This window comes from Halichoerus grypus, chromosome 4 (assembly GCF_964656455.1).
Source record: "Halichoerus grypus chromosome 4, mHalGry1.hap1.1, whole genome shotgun sequence".
In the NCBI taxonomy this organism is placed as follows: domain Eukaryota; kingdom Metazoa; phylum Chordata; class Mammalia; order Carnivora; family Phocidae; genus Halichoerus; species Halichoerus grypus.
The window spans coordinates 1,485,427-1,512,630 of NC_135715.1; the positions used below are offsets into that span (position 1 = coordinate 1,485,427).

At 49.8% G+C, this 27,204-nt stretch overlaps 1 long non-coding RNA gene across 4 annotated transcripts in view; it reads right to left on the reverse strand.

Moving 5' to 3' along the window:
• Positions 1-17,222: 17,222 nt before the first annotated feature.
• LOC118534215 (uncharacterized) overlaps positions 17,223-27,204 on the reverse strand; it is a 207,261-nt gene continuing 197,279 nt past the window's right edge. For 3 of the 4 annotated variants that reach the window (XR_004916545.2, XR_013446824.1, XR_013446823.1), the window contains exon 4: positions 17,223-17,765. This is a non-coding gene — a long non-coding RNA (uncharacterized LOC118534215). Of the gene's footprint in view, positions 17,766-24,533; positions 27,014-27,204 lie in introns of those variants that run through there. The other variant, XR_004916544.2, reaches the window with a different exon arrangement.

Sequence of the window (27,204 nt, forward strand, 5' to 3'; positions counted from 1 at the left end):
ACCGTGAGCTCCCCTGGAGGCCATGCCATTAGCAAACCTGACGTGCGATAGTCTTGCTTGTTGACCAAGACTGGATGCTGCTTCTAAGAGTTTATACACTTATTTCTACGTTCACCCCTGAGTAATAATTTACCTGCGCTTACCGAAGAGCCCCTTTGGAAGGAGCTACTTGCCCAAGTTCGATAATGCACGGCCGCTCCGGCCTGGAGGTTGGGCAGATGACTTCGCTGGGCTGGGTCCCGGTCCACCTCGGAACAGCCGTGTGCAGACAAGGGGAGCCTCAGCCATCCCCTGATTCCCGATTGTTTCGAGTGAAACAATGGGTTGCCTGAATCTTTGGCAATATTGCCGCAACAAAACAAAACAAAACAAAAGGCATTTGAGACTTCTCTTTGTGTAATGAGCTCTATTAAGGAGAAAAGGATCTCAAGCAAAATTAACGATGCAGTTATCGTTGGGACTTTGTTCCTAGTTCCAAGAGAAAAGATCCCACAAACTCAAGTGTGCTTGTTGGTGCAGCAAACAGGTTTCTCTCCTGACCCACACGGGCGCCCGCCCCGCGCAGCCCACGATCGACCGTCTGCGCCCGGGACGCTGGCTGCTCTCCCCAGACCTGCGGGGAGGTGAACGAGCACGTCTTCTACTCCGTGTTTGAAAATGATACAGAGGACTGAATAAGCACGCAAACAAAACCCCCACTTATTTCAATTCCTGTTTGTGAGTGCATCTGAGCATCACTCGCTGGGGGTGAATGAAGACTTACGACACGTACAGCATTTAAATGGTAAGCCCTATTTAGCAAATTGATAAACGGCTCTTTGAATGGGAAGAAGTAATAATTTTTGACAATATAAATGAGTGGAAGTAGCCACAATAAAGCAAAAAGCTTATTTTTACTCTCAGCTCAAAACTGAAAATGTAGAGAAATTTTGGAATAAAAGCATGCGGCCAATTCAGGCACTGACCCTGCCTTTCAGGATCATCCTGAGGAACGAATAATCGGAGGGTCTGCCCTTGGTGGAGGCACTGCCCCGGGGCTCCTCTTTGGGGAAGAAGCTCCCCCGTGGCCACCGGATGGCAGCACCCTCCTCGGGGCAGAGGGAACCCCGGGAGGTGGGGCAGGGGTCCCCTTATTTCAATGTGTCATTAGCATTTCAGATGGAATTCCAGGCCGTGGAGCTCAGCGTCCCTCCCAGACAGCACGTCCCTCCACAGCTTTGGAGGAAGGAGGCCCCTGGCCATGGCGTGAGCACCTCCCAGAACAGCCCTCGAAGTCCATGCCACTGCTGGACAAGAGGGGGACAAAGTTCTACCTTGAACCAAGTGAAATCGCATCCTAACTTGTACCCAGGAATCCTAGCTCAGCCCATCTGGGAACACAAATTCAGCCTTTGTTCCTAGGTGAGGGGTCTCAGCACCTCCGGAGACGTTATGATGCTCTAAGTCATCCATATTTGGTATGACATGGTCTGACGTCCCCACCATAGTCATGGCTCTGCTCTGGCCAAGATCAGCCTGTCCCAGTCCCTGTCAATTTGATTCTATTCAACTGAGCGTCTGCTGTATGCCAGGCCCTGTGTTGGGGGGAGAGAGAACAAAAGCGGGGGGGGGGGCGGAGAGAACTGTCCCTGGTGATAGTTGATGCCACAGAATGGGTTCTATGATGGGGTCATTCAGGGCAGAGAAGGATCTCACCTGGAGGGGAGTGCAAGGGTCAAGAAACTCTGCTTGAGGACCTGAAGGATGAATAGGTGCAATCAGATATAGGGAAGAAGAGGCTGATAATCCAGAGGGAGGAGGGGGGCGGGGGGCCCACACCCTGGGAAGCCCCCCTGCTCTGGCCGGTGGACAGCAGGCGAAGCTGCCAACCAGGCAGGGAGGGGACGCAGCCCTGCTGAAGTCGGGCCACCCGGGAGCCCGTGAAGGCTGAGGTGGGACGGCCACGGCGAGGGACGGCAGCGTGAAGGATAATTCGGCTGAGCAAGTCTGGAGGCAGAGACCATGTAGGAGGTTGAGGCAGAGGATGGGGAGATGTTGTCATGCTTAGGAGAGATTTGGAATATTTTTTTAGAAAGATTATTTTTTTTTTTTAAGCTTTTATTTATTTGAGAGAGAGAGACCACGAGCAGGGTGAGGAGCAGAGGGAGAAGCAAGCTTCCCACGGAGCAGGGAGCCCGATGTGGGGCTCCATCCTAGGACCCTGGGACCATGACTTGAGCTGAAGGCAGATGCTTAACAACTGAGCCACCCAGGAGCCCCTAGAAAGATTTCTTTAAAACCTTAGCTAGATTATGGGTTAAGTGGGCTTTGAGAGGCTCAACCTAATTTCACTTCTAACATTATTTCCATGAAAAGGTACCCTAAGATCCGAACAACTAATGCACAGTTGAACTTGGGGTGTAACCTCCTTGTAAAGTGGACAGTACTCACTGCTAAGTCAGGTGGCGCTCAGAGGGGCAGGGCCCAGCGTGCTGGTGGCTCTGGGCACAAGCTGACACTCTCGGGGACCCTGTTCAGGGTCAGATCGTTTCTCGACGGGCAGAGTCCCCGCTGGGAGCGCCAAGACTGAGGGGCTGGCCGCCAGCAGGCCTGTGCTGGTTCCCATTACTCCCAAGTTTACCAAACAGGAAGAACAGAGAAGCTGACGCCTAGAGATGGTTTCAAAAAAAAGTTTAAAAAGTGAGCCATAAAATTACCCCCCTTGGAAGGTGTGTCTCGGCTAACGGTTGGCGTCCACGCTCCAGGAGGGCCTTGCGGGTGCTGGCCTGTGGCTGACTCTGCCCCCGCCCGCACCAGAGGGCCAGTCTTTCATTTTTAATTTCCAATCGGTCATGGAATGACCCTTGTGCAAAACATAATAAACACTAATTACTAAAAAAGTGAAATAAAAGTAACCGACAAAACAAGCCGATTGCCTACCACGGGGCTCAGGAGACGCCACGTCGCTTTGCGAACCTGCAGCAGACGCGTCTGGGTTGCGGCTCTGCAGCGGGTCCTTCCCCGCCACGGCCAGCTTGTCGGTGTGCGCACCGGGCGCGGGGCCAGCCCCCCGGGCGAGTGGGGGTGCACACCTCCGGCCCGGCCCTCGCTCCGACGGCCCGACGGCCCGGCTTGCGCTCTGCACCCGTCCCAGCAGCGCGTCCGTCTCCATGTTTCATTCTCCCGGGGCATCCAGAAACGGACGGGGGGCTGTGGCGGTTTTAGATCTGAAACCACGCTCCAGTGGCCCTTTTCTTTCAGGGAGTATTGTTATTCCTGCCAAAGTCGTTCCTGGGACACTCAGCAGAAAGGGAGACCATGATTGTTTCCAGAAGAGTGGCCTTCTGGGCGATGAAATCGGACAGAAAGGCAACGGAGAGCCCACCTCGACTCTCCTCGCCACCCTCGGCCAGGGGCGGGAAGCGCTTGCCGATTCAGCTCCTGCCGGCTGGCCGCGAGCCCCTCAAGATCAAGTCATGGTTTCATTAGTCACAGACATGACGTCCTAAGTGTCTTCGCATCAAGCCAGCACATCTCCATCGTATTTCCTAGGGTTTCGATGAAGGAGGCTTCGGGAAGATCTCACCATCCCTGCTGAGCTGGGTTTCGCTTCGTTCCTCTGAGTTTGTCCGCAGACCCCTGCACCTCAACAGAATCCCCCGGACAGGTTCGTTGAGGAAATCATTGACAAGTTACAGGTTTCTAGAATCAAGAGGCCATTGGGGTTCCTTGTGGAATCCTTCTGTTCCCCGCTAACTCAGGCAGCACTCGGACTGATGCCGCGCTGGGGACCCACTCGCCCGTTTCTTTTCTGTGTGTCTTTATTTGTGAAGGCGTGAGCACAGTCCGTCGGATTGTATGTTCAAAGAAAGGACCTACTAAAACAAAGTGACCCTAACGAGTGTCGTCCAGAGGGAAGTGCTATTCCCCCGCCCCCGGCTAGGAGTCAGCCGTACCCAGCCCTGTGTGTCCATGGTAACAAGCAGCTCCGCATCTAACTTTCCGCGTAGAAGGAGGTCACCACTTTCTTCTCCACATCAGTCTGGGTGGTGACGGTGAGGATGCTGCCCCGCCCCCCAGGTTGGCGACTCGCTGATTAATGACCTGCAGGACAGTTTCCTTTACGTTTCTTTCGTGAGGGCCTTTGATCCCTCCCTGTTTTCAGACTCCTCTGGTCACTTGCTAACTGCCAGAAAGTGCCCCTCTCCTGGGTCACGGCGGCCACCACACTCTTGTTTGAAAACAAAGGCAAATCGAGCAGCAGCGTCTCTCGCTGTGTGGCCAGGCTTGCCTGGCAGAGGGACGGCTTTACCCCCTCTGTGTGTATTCCTGCACACGGCTTGTGCAGTTGCGGAGCATGTTTGCTACAGCAAGTAACACACGGGATGGCGGGCCTGTCCTGTTTGAGGCCACGGCTCCAGGATCTGCAGCGGAGCACAATTCCTCCTGTCCCTGTCATCCACACGGACGCGCGGGAGTTCTAGCTTTATTCATGACACGAGAAACATTCATCAGTCACTGGGAGGAGGACGTGGACCAGATGATGCAGGATTAGAGATGCATTTTGTCCTTAATCAGAAATGCGTCAAGCCTTTGCTACGTACAAACCTCTCTGCTAGACGTGGCCTGGGAGCGACATGCTTACACTCCGCTGAAGGAGATGGGGTGGGTGGTAAGTCATGCCGCACACTCACTGAGCATCGGCAAAGCACAGGCATCTTTTTTTCTTTTCTCTTTTTTTTTTAAGTACACTCCATGCCCAGCAATGAAGACCCTGAGATCAAGACTTGAGCTGAGATCCGGAGTCTGACGCTCAACCGACTGAGCACCCCCCCCAGGTGCCCCAAGGCACACGCATCTTGGTCATACGGAGAGACAAGTGTCATCGTTGTCTACACCCACAGCGAGGGCGGCAGGGACCGCACCTGCCCCAGGAACCTCGTGACGGCACAGGACATCCTGCAGATGCTCGTTAAACGTGTCGATGCTCACAGGCAAACCCCCCAGTGGTCGGAGTACACCGCTGGTGTAGACACCCGGGTCGCCGCACAGACGCATGAGGGCGCTCCAGTCCCCCACCGTGAGTGGGCACAGCGTGAGTGTGGCTGGGCGGTGGCGGCAGGGAAGGACCCTAACCCAGGCAGACGTCTGCCGTGGCTCTGAGACACTGGCCCTGGGTCCCCACACGTTGGGCGGCCTGCGTTTGGGGCACGTGGGTGCAGCAACCGCTTGGTGCTGGAGGATCTCCGGCCACTGCTGGCCCACGGTTGGTGCTCGGAGGTCGGGACCCCCACGGACACGCACCAGCACGCTGGCGGGCGTCAGGCAGAGCGTGCGGGCCGCGTTGGCTCTGGGTGACCGTGTGCTGATGTGACCCACATCCTCTCTGTGAACGTGTGGACGACGGGACTGCGTCGGCGGGTCTGCAGGCTCCCTGGACGCCGTGGTCCCTCGCTTCACGTTTACCAAATATCGAGGGTCAAACCAAAGCCCCCCGATCCTCAGGTGCATCCCAAGGGGGTGTTTTGCTGTCGGTCTAATCAGATCCGATGACGCCGATCTGCTGCGGGCGGCAAGAACTCAGGCCGCGGCCCCTCGCCCGCCCCGTCCGGAGCTGCGTCCCTCTCCAGCGTCCCAGCCACGCGATGTCTCTTCTGCCCTCCGTGCTGTGGTGACAGCCACCTGCCCAGGCAGCAGCTGGGGGACGTCTGTCCATCTGTCTGTCTGCCTGTCCTCTCTGGGGCGCCTGCCAGCCTCAGGGATGAGCCACCTACAGAAACACGAGAGCAGTTCAAACAAACCCCGGTGGTCGCTCTTGGCCAGAGACTGGGTTCCTCTGCTTCAGAAGACCCCGTGTTTGCCGTTTCAGCGGACAACCGTGTCCGGACACCGGACCCCCCGGGGCGGGCGGGACAGCACTGTCGTGAACCAGACAAAGGGAAAGGAGGAGGGAATTACGTCCTTGCACACTGAGGCGCGGACGCAGCGGGCTGTCCCCGGCACAGGACGTCAGAGCGGGGGCGGGCGGCACAGCCCCAGGGCCGGCCCCTCGGCGGCCCTCAGAGGGGACACGCAAGCCGAGGCCTGCTAGCCGGAACAGCTCTGTGGGCAGAGGGAACAGCAAACGCAGGTGTCCTGTGGCGGACACAGTTCAGCGGCAGAGGCCCTCGGCTGAGCCGGAGGCGGCTGGCTGACCTGGGCGCGGTGCCGGGGCAGGACCCTGGGGCCCACGGTGGAGGGACTGCGGGAGGCTGTCTAGCGAGGAAGTCTCGCGATCTGAGCGATGACCCAAGAAGTTGTCCCTGACGCCCTGTGGGGAGTGGCCTAGGTCTAGCGGGTTGGGGGGGAGTGCAGGGGAGGGGGCCCGGGGGGTCTGGAGGTGGGGGACGGAGGGGCTGGCACTAGGGCGAGGCTCCTGGGGTCACCGGCCGGGTGTCTGGGCGCGTTGAGATTGGCAGCTCCCAGAGAGATAGGCTGCACTGCGCTCACCTGTGAAGGAACTTCGAGCTTAACTTAATTTCGGTGGATGGCACCTCGCGATTTGCAGTGCGTAGGCCCCTTATTTTGAACATCAGCTATCACTTTACTACAGAGACAACAGAGGGCAGTTAAAATTCACTTCCTTAGACTAGTTCATAAGCTAGTTTTTACGCCAATATTTCTTACCTGCCATTACAGACTTTGAAAATGCATGTTTAGGAAACACTGATGAGATTTGGGGCTGTTATAATTTGAACAAAGAAGACTCACACGCCTGCCCCTCCCCACGCCCCTTCTTCCTGCCTCGGGAAGCATCCTCGCTGAGGGCCTGTTGGCACATTCGCAGGTGTCCCTGTGAGATCCCGACGACCTGGCTTCCAGGCCCTCAACGAGGTCAGTTCCCTGTGATGGGGAATGAACCAAGTAAGAGGAGGAACTTCTCAAGGAGCTTTTATCTCAGCCCAAATTATAGGTGAGCTTTTTAATTAATTGGACAATTTAACAGAAAGAGATTATTTCATTTAATATCATCCAGGAATTTCTGGTGAGCTGTTGTATTATTTTGTGTCATCAGGATTCCACTGGTGTTTTTTATTCAGTTTCTAAACATGACTCACCTTCTCTGAGTCTCTTATTCTGTGTGTTACCCTCTGCAGGGACTCAACGTGACGTTCCTGCCCCGAAGACTCCTCCCTGTATGAACTTTTCTGCTGAGTCCTCCTGCTCTGGAGCCCGGAGCTCCCACCTGGAGCCTGACACCCCAATCCCTCCCTGATCGAAGGGCCTTGTGACCTTTATTATTTACTCAGGGCATTTTTATTTTGATTTTTAAAGTATGATTTTAGGGTTTGTATAGCATGCCTTTTTATTTAAAAGAAAAACTCAGGGAATAACTAGACAGAAAGATTCTGTATCAGGTGACTGTGGTGCAGCGATGTGGGGAAAGGCTCGGAGGGACTGGGGGAGGGGTTGGGAGGGGTTGGAGGATGCAAGCAGGGACGCAGGCCAGAGCCCAGCAGCAGGGAGGCGGAGGGCAGGGCGCTGCACCGTGACCGACCAGGCGCTGCATGGGCAGGCCGCCCAGTGTCCAGGGGAAGGCCCCGACTCCAGGTGCGGGATCAGCCAGAGACCACGTCCCCGGGGGCCGTAGCGTGTCTGCGGGTAGAGCGGCCGGAGCGAAGACCCAGCGCGTGCAGATGGACAGCGAGGCCCGCAGCTCGGAGAGCTCTGCGCCTGTCCTGTCCCCGTGGCCAGCTGGCGTCCACGCCGCCGCCTCCTGCACGCTGCGGGGGCTTCAGAGTCCAGGGAGCCCGCTGCTCAGCCTGGGTCCCGCCCAGCGATCCGGGATCCTTCTCACTGTCAGCTCTCCGGCTGCACAACGGGCATCCAGTCCTGGGGCTTCCTTAGCGTGTCCTCAGGGACCACACGGCTCTGAGTGCTGGGGGCGCGTTCCCACAGGCATCGTGCCTCCCCGGGAGGCTCATGACGGGAGATGGGCAAATAGACGTTGATATAGCCCAAGACTTAGTGTGTTTCTTCAGGGACAAATCAATGAAGGACATGAACAAGATGAGGAGACAGGGCCAACTAGTGGAGCGGAGGATGGCCAGTGTGGTCTGGATTTCTGTAATTTCCCACCCACCATAGAGAGAGGAGGGAAGGAGGGAAGACCACCACGGCCCCAACTGGCAGAGGAGAACGCAGAGTGGGGGTTTTATCGCCATGGGTAAGAAGTCACCCTGGTGTGAGTCAGGCCTGTTGCCAGGATGGGGCAGAGAGCCAGTCGTGTGTGGCCCAGCCCCGGGGGCCTGCCAGCACCCCACAGGCCATATCCCAATGACCCTCCGTGAGCTGACATGAGGGATTTCCAGCGCAGGCTGCTCAGGGAAGGACAAGGTGTCAAAGCGTATGCACATCTGCTACCTTTCCTATGAGAAAGAAGTAGAAACAACACACACACACACGCACACACTTATTTTGTAAAAAGAAACCCAGGCTGGAGAAGCCAACCAAACAAAATTATTTGTCTCTGGGGTGGGTGGAAATCAGTGGAAGAAGAACGGTTGAGATCTCGCAGAGCACCTGGTGTGTGTTCCCTGGTTTTAAACCACGCATGACAGAAAGAACTGCAAAGGAATGCTGACCTTCGCTCTGTGGGTTCCTACTGACGTACTGGTTCTGAATGGATTTGCATCCATTGGCGATTAGAGCAGGTGAGCAGGTCCTTGGAATCTGGGGGCAGGGGTGCGGGGAGGGACGGAGCCGGGTGTGGAGCGGGGAAGCTGAGGGAGGGTCTGCAGGGACTTCACGCTGCAGGGGCCAGTGTGAGCCCAAACCTCGGTCCCTAGCTCCAGCCAGTACACGCTCCCGGCAGCACCGCACGCCAGGAACAGTGAGTGCCCGACCACCCAGATCTGCTCCCATGAACTCGTCAAAGGAGGCAAGACTCCTTGGAGAAAATCTGATTTTAGGTCTTGAACTCAGAATAGCTTTTTGTGTTGGAAAGTGAGAAAAGGCCAAAAAATGAGTGAGCTTCTGCTGGCCACGAGGTGCCGAGGCACTGTTGCCTCAGGTCCCCTGGTGAACTGGACGCTGCAGAACAACATACCAGACGCAGTGACCTGGCCATTGACAGCGACCACGAGAAGGCAGGCTGGGGAAAACCTGCACGCTGCATCGCTATGTCGGTGGTGAGATTTCTGGTGCCTCTTTTCCTCTCCGAATCTGTCAGCTTTGACCCACGGGTGCACTCCCTGGGGACATCCTCACCTGCCAGGCATGTGCAGCAAAACTCAGGAGAAACTCAGGGTTTTTTCCAGAGAACGGGCAGAAGTCAGCCTTGTGAGCCAGAGGCTCTGGGGATGATCCCAATTTTCTATGTATTTTTCCCTTCCGGCCCCACGCTGAGGCCAGCCCCACCTTGGATCTACATGGGGCACAGTAATGGTGTCATCACCTAAGATCCCAAGAGAAAACCCATCTCTGTGGATGCAGGATCCAGGGAAAAGGACTCTGTTCTATGAAGAATAAAAGAAATCCCTGTTATATCTTTCTCTCTCTTTCCTATTGTTCTTTGGCCCCGAAACAGCCAAAATTCTAGAGAAATTCTGAGCAAATCCCATTTATCTGGCCAGAGGCGTTTGGAAAAAGGACCATTAGATGTTGCCAAGTGTGGGAGAAATCCCAGAGGGGAGAAAGGGTTTCCCCGATTCTTTATGAAGTTCACATGCTGGCAACACACCAGAAGCCTAGGAAGGAAGGTCTATGGAAACTGAGCCGTGACATAAAGCACCACTGTGACGCACGGGAGGGCCGGCCCCCCAGCAGCACCGCACAGGCTTTGCAAACCTTTCGGGCGTTGGGATCACCATCCATAAAAGTCAGGAGGAATTTGCATTTGCACCTAACCAGGCTGACTGCCTGCTGAGACAAATCAGCCAGAATTAACGTCCTCAAGAAGATTTCTACAAGATCCAGGGTCTCGGGATGTATCACTCAAAGTGTCCAGGAGAGAATCCAAGCTTGCTTGACATACAAAGAGCAAACTAAATCTGGCCAATTTTCAAAGGGGAAAACAACCTAAGGACATCAGCCCCGAGATGACAGAGCGATTAGCAGACAGCGCAGACAGGACGTTTCCCGAGTGCAAGAGGGCATCACAGAGCAGTGCCACATGGAGCATCCACGGGACAGCTCATGCCACGTGCAAGTAACCACACATTTAACAATTTAAAAGAATTGAAGCCATATAAATTGTAGTGTTTAAACACAATGAAATTAAGAAGGAAGTCAGGGAGCACCTGGGTGGCCCAGCTGGTTAAGTGTCTGACTCTTGATTTCAGCTCAGGTCATGATCTCAGGGTCCTGGGATTGAGCTCCATGCTCATCAGGAAGTCTGCTTATCCCTCCCCCTCTGCCCCTCCCCACACTGGCACGCACACGCGGTTTCTCTCTCTCTCAAATAAATAAATAAATAAATAAATCTTAAAAAAAAAAGAAGGAAGTCAATAACAAAAAGATACCTGGAAATTTCCCGATTATTTGAATATTAGACAACACATTTTTAAATAACCTATAGGTCAAGAAGAAACTATCAAGGAAACTTAGAAAATATTTTTATCTGAATAAACACTGAGACACAACATATCAAAAATAGAGTGAAGCAGCTGGAGCAGTGCTTAGACAAAGAATATAAGATGTAAATGTTCACATCTAAAAATAACAATGTCTCAAACCACGATTCTAGCTACCCACCTTACAAAGCTGGAAAAATAAGAGCAAAGTAAACCAAAACGAACAGAGGAAAGAAAATAATAAAGCAGACATCTGTGGAATGAAAACGGAAAGCCATAGAAGAAACTAATGAAACCAGTAGCTGGTTCTTTGGAGAGATCTGTGAAGTGATAAGATCCTAGCTAGACTGACCAAGAGAAAAAGAGATAAGATACAGTGATGAACATCAGGAGGAAGAGAGAAGCTGTCACCAGAGGCCAAGAGACATCACAAACTAATACGGAAATACTGAGAACAACTCCTTAACCATACCTGATTGCTTAGATGAAATGACCAATTTCCTGAAAGACAACCAAAACTCACTCAAAAAGAAAGAGATAACCTTAATTGCTCCATATCTATTAAAGAAATTGAACTCATACTTGAAAAGTTAAAAAAAAATAACCTTCTAAGTTCAGATAGTTTCACTGGAAAATTCTATCAAACATCTAAGCAAAATATGACACTGATTTACACAATCTCTTTCAGAAAATGGAAGAGGTAGGGGTCTTCCCCAGCTCACTTTATGAGGTCACCATTACCCTGATACAAAACACAGACAAAGGTATTATAAGAAAACTGCAGACCAATATTCTTCATGGACATTAAAAGTCCTCGGCAAACAACAAAGAAAAAAGAAAAAAATAGTAAATAAAATTTGGCAATTTATAATAAGAACAATATATCACGACCAAGTGGGATTATCCCAAGAATGCAAGGCAGGCTCAACATTTAGAAATCAATAAACATGCTGTTATACTAACAAACAAAACAAGAAAACTCACATGATTTTCTCATTAGGTGCAGACAAAGCAACACCCATGCTTAATATAAACCCTCAGCCAACTAAGAATAAAAGGGAACTTCCTTAATCTGATAAAGGTAATCTCTGAAACACCTATAGCCTGCATCATCCCTAAGGGTAAAGACAGAATGCTTTCCCTCATAAAACAGGAACAAGGTAAGATTATTTGTCTCACCACTTGTTTTCTATTCAACATCATACTGGAAATCCTTGCCATTGAAACCAGGCAAAGGAAAGAAATATAACCTGCAGATTGTGAAGGAAGAAATAATCTTTATTTGAGAGGACATGGTCATCTCCAGTACAAATCCTGTGGAATCTACATAAAGGTCCTAGCTGAGTGGAGCAAGGTCACAGGATACACAGTCAAAATACAAAAAAAAAAAAAAAAAAAAAAAAAAAATCAACTGTATATCTACATACTAGAAATAAAACTTTTCATTTTTTTAATTTTTTAAAAAGATTTTATCTATTTATTTGAGAGAGTGAGACAGAGATAGTGAGAGAGAGTATGAGTGGGGAGGGAAAGGGAGAAGCAGGCTCCCCACTGAGCAGGGAGCCTGATGCGGGGCTCGATCCCAGGACACTGAGATCATGACCTGAGCTGAAGGCAGACGCTTAACTGACTGAGCCACCCAGGCATCCCAAAATAAAACTTTTTAAAACTAACAAATATTGTTAAATATCTATGCTACCCAGAGCAATCTACACATTCAAAGCAATCCTTATCAAAATACCATCAGCATTTTTCACAGAGCTGGAACAAACAGTCCTAAAATTTGTACGGAACCGGGAAAAATCCCGAATCGCCAGGGGAATGTTGAAAAAGAAAACCAAAGCTGGTGACATCACAATTCTGGACTTCAAGTTATATTACAAAACAGTAATCATCAAGACAGTATGGTACCGGCACAAAAACAGGCACATAGATCAATGGAACAGAATAGAGAGCCCAGAAATGGACCCTCAACTCTATGGTCAACTAATCTTCGACAAAGCAGGAAAGAATGTCCAATGGAAAAAAGACAGTCTCTTCAACAAATGGTGTTGGGAAAACTGGACAGCCACATGCAGAAGAAAGAAACGGGACCATTTCCTTACACCACACACAAAAATAGACTCCAAATGGATGAAAGACCTAAATGTGAGACAGGAATTCACCAAAATCCTTGAGGAGAACACAGGCAGCAACCTCTGTGACCTCGGCTGCAGCAACTTCTTGCTAGACATGTCTACAAAGGCAAGGGAAACAAAGGCAAAAATGAACTATTGGGACTTCAACAGGATAAAAAGCTTTTGCACAGCAAAGGAAACAGTCGACAAAACTAAAAGACAACTGACAGAATGGGAGAAGATATTTGCAAATGACACAACAAACAAAGGGCTGGTATCCAAGATCTATAAAGAACTTATCAAACTCAATACCCGAAAAACCAAATAATCCAGTCAAGAAATGGGCAGAAGACATGAACAGACATTTCTCCAACGAAGACCTACAAATGGCCAACAGGCACATGAAAAATACTCAACATCACTCGGCATCAGGGAAATCCAAATCAAAACCTCAATGAGATACCACCTCACACCAGTCAGAATGGCTAAAATTAACAAGTCAGGAAACGACAGATGTTGGCGAGGATTTGGAGAAAGGGGAACCCTCCTACACTGTTGGTGGGAATGCAAGCTGGTGCAGCCACTCTGGAAAACAGTATGGATGTTCCTTAAAAAGTTACAAATAGAGCTACCCTATGACCCACTAGTACTAGGTATTTATCTAAAGGATATAAACATAGTGATTCAAAGCGGTACATGAACCCCAATATTTATAACAACAATATCCACAATAGACAAACTATGGAAAAAGCCCAGATGTCCATTGACGGATGAATGGATAAAGAAGATGTGGGATATCTATACACTGGAATATTACTTAGCCATCAAAAAATATGAAATCTTACCATTTGCAATGACGTGGATGGAACAAGAGGTTATTATACTAAGTGAAATAAGTCATCAGAGAAAGACAATTATCATATGATCTCACTCATACATGGAATTTAAGAAATAAAACAGATGAACATAGGGGAAGGGAAGGAAAAAGAAAAGATAAAAACAGAGAGGGAGAATACCATAAGAGACTCTTAAATATAGAGAACAACCTGAGGGTTGCTGGGGGGAGAGGGAAATGGGGGGCGGGGGTAACTGGGTGGTGGACATTGAGGAGGGCGTGTGATGGAATGAGCACTGGGTGTTTGTATTCAAGTGATGAATCACTGAATTCTACTCCTGAAACTAGTAATACAGTATATGTATGTTAACTAAATTGAATTTAAATAAAAAAAATTTTTAATTTTCTTAAAAATTAAAAAAACCCTACCATTTCAATGATAGCATGAAAAATGAAATATTTAGGTATTTGTATCACTAAATATGTGCAGGATCTGTGTGCTGATAACTACAAAACACTGACGAAAGAAATCAAAGACCCAAATAAATGGAGAAAAGTGCACGGGTTGGAAGATTTAATGTGGTTAGCACGTCAATTCTTCCAAAACTGATTTGTGGAGCCAAGGCAATCCCAGTCCAAACCCCAGCAGGATTCTTTTAGAATAGACAAACTGACTTTAAAATTTACATGAGAAGGCAAGGTTACTAGAATTACCAAAACAATTCTGAAAAAGAACAAAATTAAAACTACCTGATTTTGATACCTACTTCAAAGTTCCCAGAACCAAGACAGTGTTGTGCCAAAAGGACAGGTACATAGATCACTAGAAATAGAGGCACACAGATATGGTCAATTGATTTTGGATAAAAGAACTAAGACAACTCAGCAGGGAAATCAGAGTCTTTTCAACAAATGACACTGGAACCATGTGATTTTGTATGAAAAAAAAAAAAAAGAGCCTTTATCTGTTAAGCCAGAATTTATTATAGCCCCGTAAAACATAAACTATAAACATTTTTAAAAATATAGAAAACCTTTGTGAGCTTGAGTTTAGTGAAAAGTTCTTAAATGCAGCATCAAAAGGATAATCTACAAAGGACAAATGAATTATACACTGGCCTTCATCAAAATTAAAAACTTCTGCTCTGCTCCTGTCCTGCTTAAGAGAAGAAAAACACGAGTGCAGATTAGGAAAGATATTTGTAAATCACATGCCTGGCAAAGGACTTGTGTATAGAGTATATAAAGAACCCTCAAAACTCAGCAATAAGAAACCAAACAACCCAATAAGAAAATTGGCAAAGTATTTGAACATAGATGTTACCAAAGTAGATGTATTGATGGCCAACAAGCACATGAGAAAATGCTCAATACCATTACTCAGCAGGGAATTACAGATTAAAGCCATGGCGAGAAGCCTCTATACTTAGTATATTTAGTGTGTCTAGTAAATGGCTAAAAAAAGCAATTACAATACTAAGTGTCAGCGAGGATACGGGGCGACTGGAATTCTCATACAATGCAAAATGGTGCCACCATTCTGAAACACAGTCTGGAAGTTTCTTATAAACACAGTCTTACCATAAGATGGAGCGCTCCTACCCCTATGCATTTGCAATTACCCAGACGAAATGAAAACCAATGTTCATTTAAAAAAATCACGTTCACAAATGCTTTTAGTATCTTTTTTGGCAATGGTCAAAAACTGGGAAGAACTCAGGTGTCCCTCGGTAAGGAACAGGAAAATAAGCTGGTTCCCACAAAGGACAGCAGTGTAGGTAGCCAGCAATCCAGGGGGTGGGGAGGGCAGGCTGCTCAGGTGCACGGGGTGGTCTCGGATGAGGTGGGCAGAGCGCGAGAAGTCAGAAGCAGAAGGCTTCCATTTACGTGACGTCCTGGAAAAGGCAGAGCTAGAGGGACAGAGAACCCATCAGCGTTGCCTGGGCCTCAAGGGGTGGGGGGCAGGGTTTGACCACGAAGGGCGGGATGAGCGAAATCTGAAGGGGGAGGGGCATGGGATTGTTTTGTCTTTCAGGTGTGATGGTGATTACACATTTGCATTTGTCCAAACTCATACAACGGTGCACTAAAACAACTGAATGTGTGTGCATTTTTCAAACGTTATAGCAAAAAGAAGGTAATTCAACCTTGACCCATTCTTCCTATAAAAATTCAAACTTGTAATTTTTTAAACTAAAACTGAAATGAAGGGGAAATTGCCGATGTCCCTATCCAAAGATAATCACAATTGACATTGTGGTGGATTTCTTCTTATTTTTCAATGCAGACATTTCTCTTAGTTTGCTTTTGATTTTTTTGTATGCAGGTAACCATGTATGTAATCCACGGTCAGCCTCCCACAGGCTCCAAGCTCTTCTTCCTTCAGAGCTACTGTCTCCAGAGGATAAAACTGAGGTACCCCCGGCCCCCTCCACCTTTGCACATCCCCCATCTTCCTGTTTCTTCACTTCTCTGGGGATCTTCTAACAGCTGGCCTTTGCCCTGTTCACATTTGCTCCGATGTCCTTGACCATACTTCATCTTCCCCAGCAGCCCGAAGCCAAGAGCCGGCCCCAGCTTGAACTGCTTTCTTTTTTTTAAAAGATTTTATTTATTTATTTGACAGAGAGATAGAGAGAGAACAAGCAGGGGGAGGGACGGGCAGAGGCAGAGGGAGAAGCAGGCTCCCCGCCGAGCAGGGAGCCCAACGTGGGGCTCAATCCCAGGACCCCGGGATCATGACCTGAGCGGAAGGCAGACGCTTAATTGACTGGGCCGCCCGGGTGCCCCTTGAACTGCTTTCCGCAACAGACATTGCCCCATTCCCTCCCACTACCAGCCACGCGAGGCTCTGGGTGCGTCACAGCTCCTGAAGGTTTGGAATCCCAGAGTCACTACTTTAGGGTATTTCCAATGTTTCCTGGTTTATAATAATGTCTCTATAAACATCACGGCTATAAACATTAACTATCACCCTCGGAAGTGTCACCAGCCATTTCTCCTACAAAGAGTCGCCCGGTTCAGCCTGCAGGTGACGGCAGCCCCACCGAGGTCTGGAATGCAAGCCCCCGAGGGACCCTGAGCTGGACACCAAGCCCGGTCACTCCCTAGCTGCTGACTCACAGAGTCTAGGAGATGCTAGGGTTGCTGCTGAGTCTCGGGCTCTGTTTTCCACAGCAGTAGGTAATTATTTCAGTTGCTTGGCAGAAGCAAAAGAGAAAAATGCCTTGGGATCAGAGTGAGCCATCAATTCATTACCTGGAAGTGTGATACTCTGACTTTTTTTTTTTTTTCATTATGTTATGTTAATCACCATCCATTACATCATTAGTTTTTGATGTAGTGTTCCATGATTCATTGTTTGCGTATAACACCCAGTGCTCCATGCAGAACGTGCTCTCTTTAATACCCATCACCAGGCTAATCCATCTTCCCGACTTTTAACGTTATGAAATATAAGCTTGGGGGGGGGAAGACTTTTCTGATATTTTCAGCTCTGCAACACCCGGGAAAACGAAGATAATTAATAAAAGAAAATTTGACTTGTGAAAACAATGTCAAAGCAATTAAGTAAGTCCTAGTTGGGTAGACCACATCGTCCCCACGAGAACACATGTCCTCTGTCCCCTTCCCCGCTGACCCTTGGGGAATGGACGGAGGGTTCGGTTACGAAAGACGAGTGCTCCGAGGCGTCCAGACAAGTGTCTTTATTCTAAGGAACTTCTACAGAATCCATCCTTGGTTTCAAAAGCCACATTTATTGATATCCATTTTAAGCTGTATAATCAGTGAATACAAGGTAAGTGTTGGAAAAGATTCCTAAAGCCACTAACTGGATTGAAAGAAATCAATTATTCTTTACCTTATGAACATTAATATGGAATTCTGAAATGGTAATGTTCCAGGTTAAATAAAGGCACAGAATCGATGGTTCCGTTGTGGGCACATCTGCGTATGGAGAGGGAAGAAAGATGAGCCGTGGCTGGTGTTGAGCCCACAGCTGCAGAAGAAAAGAGCCTCGATCCTTTGCACAGAGTCTTAAAGTTCTGCCTTTGTTTTCGTGGCTCAGCACAGGGTATGTGGACACGGTGCCGCTCTGCTTTGCTGGAGAAAGAGCCTCACGCCTGAGAGCTCACCTTCCCCTGGCTGCCCGGGGTCTCCAGTGCCCCCCCAGATGCCAAGAATCCGAAGACCTGCCGGCACGGGACGGGCCACTCAAGGAGCACATGGTCTTAGGACAGCCTTCTTTCTCCCCTTCCTTCTCCCATAGAATGCTCTCTTCTGAGATTTTAAAAGAAAAAAAATGAAAAAGAGGAAAAAACTCTTGATTTCACTGAACACACACACACACACACACACACACTGATGCCCTATAGCACAGAGCTTGTATTTTGAGAATCTGCACACAAAAAGAAGTCATTCATTATATTAGTCATTTCTTCCTGCTATTTCCCAAAATAGCTGCAAAATGAGTTTGGTACTTCTTAATTCAAGTAACCAAAAACCCACAGTAATTATACTGTATTTGCGTGTACCTTGATAAATTGAGCACGATCACAAAGCAGTTTTATGGCCGTTTCTCTTAAACAACTGTTTTCATGAAATCTAAAAATGACTATAATTAATCTTTGTATTTGGGAATTTCTGGAACATCCCTAAGTAATTGTCTTCAACACTTCTCAGAGAACAGAATGATGGCTCGGTTTCTAAGCACAAACATCTCTTGGAGAAGAAGCCCGACTCCCAGAACAGTGACACGTTACGTGCACGTCTCTGGGGTCACTGGACCCACTGAGACCCACGTGTTTGTCCCACAAATACACCCCCTACCCCCTGCCCAAAGCCTTCATCAAGTTAGAACCGTCTGTGGCAGGGCCTAGGATCTTTTATCAAAAGTAAAATATCACATTTCCCCGGGCCAGAAAATCATTTTGCCCCCACATTTAGAACTTTATAGCTTACGGCTTTGAATTGGAGATGTTACAGCTCTTGGCCTCAGATTCTCCGACTATAAACTAGGTGTTGGGAGGTTTATACCAAGAAAAAAACGAAGACCTCAGTGCTCCGTATTAAGGTCAAGTCAATGTCTTTGCCTCTCTGAGAGTACTGATGAGTCCTGGGCCAGCTGGCAACGTTGACAGGTTTCCCTGGACGTGGTTCTCCTGCTGGCGGATGCGGCCGTGTCTGTCTGAGCACTGGAGTTATTTTCATGTTGAAAACCTGACCGGAGCCTTCCTGAGGGTTGGGCCATCCCATAAGATCGGAGGAACCACTTTATAGTGTTCACGATCTTTTATTAACCAATCCTAACAGAATGTCTTCTTTCTAGGCAAAGAAATTAAGGGATGGTAAAAATAAAACTTCCCACCAGCCATGCGGGCCAATCTGTGGGACAGCCTCCGACCATCATGGAGGGAAGGCCGGCCTTCCCTGGGCCCAGCGGGAAGCAGTGGCACTGGGGGGTGAGGGGTGTGGCGCTCTGTTCCGCCCCAGAAACACCCAGTGCTCTCTCCACGGCCACTTGTAGGAGCCGGCTTTTACTCGGGCTCATGCTCTCCCCGCTTTACTCCCCTCCCTCCTCCGCCCCCCCCCCCCGCCCCCGGCTGTGTCCAGCCCCCACGGCACTGTCCATCGCTCGGGGCAGCAGAGACGAGGCTGACTGCGGCGAGCGGCCCGTCCTGAAGGGGCCAGAGGAACACAGGACAAGCCCACGATGACAGGCCGTGTTGCAGGTTCTCACCGGGAGGCGGCCTCCGAGCGCCACGGGGCTGGGGGACGGAGGCTGGCAGATCAGGGTGTGCGGCGGCCTGACCCCAGCCGGCTGGGCTGCCACGGCTCCCCAGAGCCACTCACAGCATTTGTGCTTTAATATCCAAACTGCCCTCCTCGAAATGTGTGTCCGTGAATCTATGTGAAGTCCTGTCTCCCGCCCGGGGTGCACTTGGTATATGAGGCATTCTGATTTCATTTCTCATTTATTATTCTTCGTGTTTCAATTCAGATCATGCGCTGTCACCCTGAGGGTGACCTCTTCCTCTGAGGAGGCCCGGGAGCGGACCGGACGGGCCCTCACCTCCCGGAGGCCCGGCCATCGGAAGCGGCACGGCGGCCTGACTCTGGAGCCCACTCTGGGCCAGGCCACGAGCTGCTGCTGCCGGTGGCTCAGCTGGTGCCGCCCGGTGGGAGCGGTGGGAGCGGTGGGAGCCCTGTGACACCCCCCCCCACGGCTGTGAGCCAGCGCGCTCCCAGGGCAAGCCCCCGCCGCCCGGCGCATTACGGCCCCTGAGGTCGTCCTGGCTCCCGGGGGTCTCGGGAAGGGGCAGCCTCTGATGGGCCCCTGACAGCCCCCTGACCGGCTCTGGAGACTGGGATGAAAACTCGCCTGAGCCTCTCTGCGGCCCCACAGGCTCCAAGACCCGAGCGGCAGGTGCTAGCCCTGCCTTAGCTTACAGCAATTCCAGGGTGGGCCCCAGCCCCGTGACTGTGGCTCTGAAGCTAATCTCCTGGACCGACTGGCGATTATGCTGCCCTTCAGAGGTGCAATCAGATCCGAAATCGTCCCCCCTCGGCTGCTGCTGGCTCTAGGGTCTCTCCTTCCCACGGCCCCAAGCAACATCGTGCCAGGCGGGGGAAAAGCCCTGAAAACAGGCTGCAGCTCGGTCTGGTTTTCCCCGAGGCGCCTGGGCTGGCCGCAGTCATGGGATGCCCAGGCGGGAGGGTCAGGACCCATGAGGACCCGCTGGCTTCCTTAGCAAATGAAAGAAAAGTAACCGATGACTCCACTTGAGAATCCAAGTAAGATGGAGAGCTGTGAGCGCTCTAGGGGTTACTTCTAATGCAAAAGCCTCCTTGCCATCCCCCTCTGCTGCACAACGGGGGAGATGTCGCTGAGCCTGTGGGACCCCCCCATGCTGATCTGCTGGCACCCCCTCCCCTCAGAGGTGGAGGGGACGCTTTGCCCCTTATGGCTCCACACTCGGAAGCATGATTGGCCATCCAAGCCCCCCCTTCAACAGGGAAGGCGCCCGAGCCAGCCAGCTAGGGCCCATCTCTGTCCCCGGGGGTGCTCTCCCCACCCGCCCAGCTCCAGCTGGGGGCCCGGATTGGGGGGGCACAGAAAGATGGTGGGGTGCGACCCCCTCAGCTGAAAGTCATGGCCCTCTCCACACAAACTCCTTCCCCCTCCACCCCAGCTTGCGGACTGCTGCCCCCCTTTCTGCCTCTGGGAGTGGGAAGGTGGATCCCCGCACCACGCCTTCTGCGTTCCCCACATGCCAGCCCACCTTTGAAAACGGGGCCTCTCCAGGGGCCCCTCGCAGCACCTTGTTCCGAGCCTTCTTTGCCTCCTCCTGGATTCTGGTTTTTGTTGGCTCAGAGATGCACCACTCCAATCTCTGCCTCCCACTTTGTGTGGCCTTCTTGCTTGTGTCTCTGCTTCTTACAGGGGCGCGGTCGTGTTGGAGGAGGGCCCTCTGCACCTCAACTACTTACATCTGCAACAATCCAATTTCCAAACAAGGCCACATCCAAAGGTGCAACATGTCTGTTTTGGGGACACCAGTCATCCCCTCGCCCTGCTGCTGGGCAGGTTGGCACTCCCCAAAGCTCATGCTTCTTGTTCCTTCCTGCTCTGTGCGCGTCAGGCCTCGGGCACCCAACACCCATCCTGGTGGGACTAGAGTCCGGTCTCCTGCCAGTCCTCACGGGAGGCTAGTGACCCACGATCCCACCTTCTCCCACTCCTTTCCCTCCCATGAGGCTATGTGTCATCCCTCAGCCACGTGGGCCTCCTGGTGCTGGAAACAGGCCGGAGGACAGAAGGGAGCCAGGACCGGCTCGGGCACACCTCCCTCCTACCCACTTCAAACTCACTTCTCCACGCCTTTCTCTTTCTGAGGACAATGGCGTTTACTGTTTGTGCAATCTGCTGGCATGGCCAGCCTGCCGGCACCATTTTCAGACCCTCGCTACCAACGGGAAAAAGAAATTCCCATGATTTCTCCACCAAAAAATGTGGAGGGCACCACTGTTTAATTTTTGTCACTGATCAGCATTGATGGATGACGAGCATTTCTCTTCCTTTTTCATGTTTCTCCTCAGAAGTCTGTGAGCGGCCAGGCAGTGTGCCTTGTGTGGCCTCGGGCCGGATTGCTTGGATCCGAAACGCTCAGAGTCCTCCTCAGGCTCTGCTCCCAGCCAGGATGCAAAGCAGCCTCCGTGGTGGCTCTGCAGCTCCTCGGGGGTCCTTCAGCCGAGGGCCGCCCAGGAGGGGCCGGGGCAGGGGCCGAGCTTCTTCACGCCCGCCAGCCCCGCTTCGCCTCTGATCTCCCAGCGGTGAAATCTGAAGCAGAGAAAACCTCATCTCGAATGGAGACACCATTTCCATGTGTACCAATGAAGGATGCAACATAGTTTTCTCCACGTGTGTGTGAACTGTTCAGTCACGGGCGTTTCAAGTGTGGCTTTACAAAGGTTTAAAGTGGAACTATTTTCCAGGCCGAAATACAAAAGGTATTGAGATGTCTCTTTGAAACTCCACAGTTTCATTTGGTTTTCATGTCTTTAATTCTTTGAAAAATCAACAAATGACATCTATAAATATGTAAGTATTAATTATGTATTTGTACCTTTATTACCAACTTTTAATTAAAAGCCCATCATGGTGGGAGCAACATTTTATGCTTTATCACTTTTGTTAATTTGATTTTTTTTATTAAGAAAGCCTGGAAAACTCTTCTTCCCCAACAAGCCTCATGTCCGCGTAGCCCTGTCACTCCTGATCGCGTCCCACCCCGCAGGCCCGGCCCGTGGCAGCCACGCGGGAGGCCGTCGGCCGCTATCCTGAGCCCTCACTCAGCAAACTCCAGCTGCAGCGGCCCCGCACTTGGCTGCATCATGCCGGCCTCCCTGCTGAACAGCTTGAGAAAAACATACCCCTCCTTGTGTCACCATAAGATCCTGACCATCTGCCTCCAGGGTCCCCAGTGCCACGGCTTTAGCACCCCACTCTCCACCTGCAGTCCTTGCGTCTCTCTGTCTCTCTCTGTCTCTCTGTGTATGTGTCTTTCTCTTTGTCTCTCTCACCTATCTCTGTCTCTCTACCAGTCTCTCTCTGTCTCTGTGTCTGGGTTCAGTTGCTCTCAGATTCTTGTCAAGGACAATTCTCAGGGACCAAGGAGCAAGCCATGCTGTTTACAACGGCCCCAGCAGTGAGATATCCTGGACTCGGCGACACACCCAGAACTGGCAATCTCGCGTCTGCTCAGAACCACTCTCCAGGTCCCTGTTGCCCAGAGAACCGTGCAGTTTCATAAACTACACTTACGTAGTTGGGTCAAGGTCCCCTGCTTGACCAGACCTTTCCCCAGCATCATCACCCTCTTCACATGGTCGAAGCCTTCTGTTCCAACCAAACTCAGGGGGGTCCCCACCCCAACTACCCTGCAGCCCCCCTCCCCTCCCATCGTGCTCCCTCTGCCCGAGACGCTACCTTCCACTCAGACTTTCCAGAAGTGGCCCCGAGCAAATGCCATCTCCCTCTGGGAGCTTTCCCTGACTGCTCAGCTCCCAGCCCTCCTTCCCCCAGAATGATTAAGGCACTCCTTCCTGTAAACATCGCCCCCCGCCCGGCCCCATGGCACAGGCGGCTTGCGTTTCCCTCACGGTGACTTTCATTTTTGATCTGCACTTTGTAAATGCTGTTCCCCGCCTGGAAGGCCCTTCCCTTCCCTCCTCTTTCTTCAAGACTGAAGTCTCTGGACGCCATCTGTGACCTCGCCAGAAGCAGATGCCCACTGCCCACGGTGTGGGTGACCGGCCACCGCATCGCCAGACTGCGCAGCGTTCAGGCGTTTGCTCTCATCCCCACGCGGTTCAGAATTTTTCTTTTTTTGAGAATTTCTTGGGAGCGTGGATCATAACCAGGATCTTTTTGAGTTTTGTGTGCCGTACTTTGCAAAGTACCATGAATATAATAGATACCTAACAAATACCCATTAAATTGAACTCTGACCCTATGGTCTTCTACCTTCTTATGGAAAGAAATAAAAGTTACTGTTGCAGTATGTGAATAAACCCCGGTGAAGGGATCTGTTCACAGTTACAGGTTAGAAATGAAAGATGATGCTACAAGTCTGCAGGAAGATGCTCTCACGGGAGAGCTTGGCCAGAGCTTCCTCCGTTTGCTCCATCTTTCCTCCTTGAGAGAGAAGCACATGAAATAGCAGCTTTTAAAAGCCATAAGCCCTGGGCCTGCTCAGATCGGCTCAGGAAGGAGCTGCAAACGGGAGCTTGGCTCCTGAATGGAAAGGGTGCTCCTCCATCCACCTGCTGCTGCAGAACGTGCATTGTCTGGGGCAGCAGAGGGAGGGGACTACCGCTCTCAGCGCAGAAAGGGGCTTCGCCAGAAGAGCTGAGGGGTGTGGAGGAGGGCTCAGGGCTCCGCGCCTGCTCCTCAGGCACAAACCCTGGTGTTGGTGCACATGGGGGTCCAGACGCAGAAGAGCCAGAAAGCTTAGGAAAGGTCAAACCAAATGAAGTGCCAGAGGGCCAGCAAACCCTTCAGCTGGAAGTGTGTCTGTGCTTTGAACACCAGGTGTATTGTGAATCAGCCCTCAAAACTCTCAAGTCAAATCATTACGGGGCAATGCGAGTTTCTGGGACCTGGGGAAGGGGGTGAAGCGTTAGGCACCAGGGGGTGGCCTTGCGGACTCCCATCTGCGCACCCGTGCCCGTGACGTTGGCACCCCTGCCCAAACAGGCGTGGTAGCCGCACGCCGGTGGCCGGAGCACAGCCGCTGCGCTGAGAGCACCCATGGGGGCTGGGGGGGGTCAGCCTGCCCAGACCAGACCCGTGAGCAGAGCTGGGCAGTAATCAGCCCTCGTCCTCATGTAAAATGTAGTATTTTAAATGAAAAAACATTCTTTATTCCAGACCTCAAACTCTGATTTATTTTGCTTTTCTATTTTTGTTTTAGCAGCTGTTTTCCCCGAGTGCATATCCACCCGCAACTCGGCCACGAGTGTCCGGGAGCGGTCAGGGCTCCTCTACGAAGTGCTCGCTGTCCAAGCCAAGCGCGGTCACGAATGTTCAGCTTCGGGCTGTCCGGTTTTCCTCTTGGTTTTATTTCATTACAATTTATTGCCTGCCTGAGCCAGTAGGTTTACATTCGAAATGCAGTTTAAACCTGAAGATAAAGTCTACCATAGTTATTGCCACGCAGAAATATGGTCTAAATAATAGTGATTTTTAAAGGGGATGGCATCCCTAGTTGTCAGACTGGTCTGTGTGTGTTCTTGAAATACATTTACCAATAGCCGTTCTATTAGAGCAAATTATCAACTTCTTAAATCTCTTTTGTGATTGTAAATGAATTATGATGGCAACAGGAGGAACAGTTACATAAGCTTTGGTAAGAGAAGGTTCATGGGGAGGATGGGTAAGGGGGCGGGGCATGCTCTCCCCTCCCCCAGGACTGCGGCTGGGGAGAATCACCTGCAGAGGGTCCTGACTCCAGCAGCGTGGTCTCTGTAGGAGAGGCTCACGGACTTTCTTTCCCAACGCTCATTTCGGTCCTATTTACAAGGAATCTCATCAGTATTATTAGCTTTTTCAGAGAGAAACAGTGCCTGAAGCTAGGTATCAAAAGTAACCAGACAAGCAGGAAGGGCCCTTACACAGCAGTACTCGGCACCACCAGCCTCTTGTCCGTCCTAGAAGGAGTTAAACAGTCCAGACAATGTGCCCCGAATTTGATAATATTTCAGCCTTTCTATGGAACGTATTTTGAAGAAAAGAACAAAGACCCCATGAGCAATGGACGGATATGCAAACTATAGTGATGGGCTTAGAATCACAGAAACTTGAGAAATGCCCGCTTCCCATATAAGTTGTCTAACTTGCAGAAACATGTACAATTTGCTTACCACCATATTAAAATCTAGATAAGCTCCCTCATTTACGAGAGGGCTTCGTTGCTTTCTTATCTGTTTTTGAGACATCTTGTAATAAGACTTTTTTTTTTTTTGGTCGGTAGTGCTTTTTCAATCAATGTAGCTGACACCAGATAATTTGAACACAAGGGCCATATCTCACTGGCCCAGTATGGACATTGACCTAATTTAGCTAATCTTAGATTATTTATCCAGAATATCTTGTCTGCAAATATTTGAAAGTGTATAACCATTATCGTCTTTAGGGGGAAAAGAAAGACAGGAAAGTGAATGAGAGTCCCTCTAGTTTTATAATATGATGGAGCAAATGAGGCCACGCAATTCGCATATTAAGGAAGCAGAAGAACAAGTTAGCCAGGAACTTTGCTAGCATGTAGGATCTTCACACTGCCATGTGCCCGGACTTCGCTCCTCAATGCTTGTCAGTGACGTTTGGTTCTTTTACTCCGAGACGATCCCAAGAAAGTAGAGGTGTGGAGTTGACAGCAAGTGGTTAGATTCTTACAATTTGCTTCTGATAGTTATTCCAGTAAGTTCAGTGACAGCAAACGTGAATCATCCTGGAAATAAACCGCCTGTCACACCAACACATGTGCCAACCTGCGCGTCCCAAGTGAGGTCTCCGTGTCCAGCGGGAGGTCGGGGGCTCCTCAGCAAGACACATGTTACAGTCCTAGTTATTTCCCTGGAAATTCCTTCAAAAACAGGCAGTCAGATTAAGTAATTATTTCTGTTAGTTTCTTATTAATTGAACACAAGCCTCAAATAACAAGAGTGATATTTTCCAAGGAATAAATATCATCATTTTCCAAAGAATAAACCATTTCAATTAGCTTACCCATAAAATCTTGATCATTCTCGGTACTCTACATTTTCCTTTTCCCTTAGTTAAATTTAATTTAGCCAAAAAAATAGAACATTAATGGACATACTAACAATGAGCCACAGGAGAGTTCTTTTTATGATAAAACTAATCTTTAAATTTTACCCAAAATTGTTTATGAGCTACTTCCAATTTATTGGCAAAGTAGACTCACCTCACATTTGTGCTGAATTGATTCTTCATTAATTATATAATACTCCAAAAGTAAATAAGTAAAAATACAATATGTGCGTATCAAGTGTGTATGCATGTAGAATTTTCGTGTTACGGTTATACTGAATTTATTATAAATAACATTCTCGGCACAATGTCTTCTTTCTTGCTATCGTCAAAGGATGAAATATCATTTCTAAGTTTTGTAACTTTACTTCTAAAAATCTTGTCTCTAAAATGTTAATGTAGACCATTTAAAAATATTTTATTTAAAATAAAACATCTTTGCAAATATGTTTTATTGTAATCTTTTTGACCCGGGTGTGACTCCACAGATTTTCAAAGCTGTGAGTCAATCACAGGAATAAATGAATCTGGAAGGAATTGCATTCTTGCTTAGCAGAAAGCATTTTCAGGGGCCGTGAATTCTTGCTCAAGTCTCCTGTTTGTTTGTTTTGTTCAGGCCGCAGTGGCCTGGCGGACCTTGGCGGTAACACCTCGCAAGGGAAGAGGGACAGCAGAAAAGTACCCAAACGCTGACCTGAAATTTGAAAATGACAGGAAAGGGTTGCTTCAGCCCCGGGTGGACATTCCACAGTAACCTGCCGTGATTTACATTTCATCAAGACCAACATTTGTAGCCAGATTCTTCAAAAGTTACTTGTGAGTTCATTTAAGATTGCCGACTGAGATCACAATACAGCAATTAGGCAGAATTAAAGTTAAAATGGA